We start from the raw sequence: 1,735 nt of genomic DNA, 5'->3' as shown, positions 1-1,735 counted from the left end.
GTTCCTTTGTTCCACAAGGGACTATTGTCACCTCACCATTAGACACTAATTCATGGATAAAATGATACTTAATGTTTATATGCTTGCTTTTACCGTGATATACAGGATTTTTGGTTAAAGCTATTGCAGAGCGGTTGTCACAGTAGATAGTCGTAGGATCACTTTGTGTATGTTCTAATTCTGATAACAGAGACCTTAACCATAAGGCTTGACACCCAGCTGTTGACAGAGACATATATTCCGCTTCTGTAAATGACAAGGCAACCACGTTTTGCTTTTTGGATTGCCAAGATACTGCTCCTGATCCTAAGTTAAAAAGATAACCTGTTGTGCTTCTTCCATCATCAAAGTTTCCACCGAAATCACTATCACTATAACCCATTAGTTTGAAATCCAGTACCTTAGAATAAGTGATGCCATAGTTGAGAGTTCCTTTTACATACTTGAGAATCCGCTTTCCTGTCTCCCAATGACAGTTTTTAGGTGATTCCATGAACCGGCTAATTATACTAACTGAGAACACCAAATCAGGTCTGGTAGCAGTTAGATACATGAGACTTCCAACCAAGCTTCTATAGATACTAGGATCAACCTCTTTCTCCCTGCTTTCTTTTGATAATTTTAACCCAAACTCCATAGGTGTACTGACAGAATTACATTCAATCATGTTAAATTTATTTAACAGGCCTTGAGCATACCTTTGTTGAGAGATGTTAGGACCTGTAAACTCAGTTTTGATATCAATCAAATACTCTGGATGATCTTTTAAGAACAATAACAGTGCAGCGGAAACAGTATAAGAACAAACAGAGTAATAAATTAATCAAGAACACACAAATGATGAATATGAAGAACACGAGAGAATAGCTTCAAATGATTTTCAATTGATTGAAAATATTGACAATTACAATACGGGAAGCACACTGAATTGCAAAGGCCTAGCTGCTATTTATACTAGTTCCTAACGACCTTTCTGACATGACCTAGACAAGTGAAATCATCCAAGCCGTCCAAATAAAGTCGATTACAAACATAGTCACGTGAGAAGCACGTGCAGCTAACTAACCTAAGTAAAACAGTAAGAAGAGGTTCTCCACAGAAGATGAACCGTAGACCCTCTGTGATCCATCCCAGAGGCTCTGCTGCATATGACTTTTAAGCTCTTGATAACAGAGGACCATTTTCCAGAACCTCTGTGAGAGACAACAGAGGTTATGTCAATCTTGACTTGTACGAATAATCATCTTCTGTTGTTGGTCCTCTGTGGTCTTCTGTGGAATGAACCCTTCTGTCAACACTCGCAGTAATACTTTTTCATACTTTTACATTAAATGAAATATGAGAGCTAACAATCTCCCCCTAAGTATGAAAAAGTAAAAATTGATAATTTAATGCAAGAAATGACTTAATTGAAAGAATTACAAGAGGAGATAAAAATTCATCCTCTGAAAAGAATTACATAAAGAAAGAATTACAAAATTGTGTTTCATAGGCCAATACTATTACAGAGGTTTATCTCATAACAGATTCTGGAAAGTCGTCTACGGCATATAGCATGTCAGTCTTGATGGTTCTGTAGATATTGAAAATCCATTCTCTGAAGTTGATTTGTACTTTGATAGCTTCGAGAATGTCAGACACTTCACCCATCCTTAGATGCCCTTTGTTCACCTCTGTCAGCACTCTTTTGAATATCCACTCAAGGGTCTCTGTGGAGTACTTGTTCGCTTCTGTT

The sequence above is a fragment of the Cynara cardunculus genome, unplaced genomic scaffold (assembly GCF_001531365.2).
Source record: "Cynara cardunculus var. scolymus isolate 2C unplaced genomic scaffold, CcrdV1 Un_Scaffold_3719, whole genome shotgun sequence".
NCBI lineage: Eukaryota > Viridiplantae > Streptophyta > Magnoliopsida > Asterales > Asteraceae > Cynara > Cynara cardunculus.
This window is presented reverse-complemented; position numbering follows the sequence as displayed.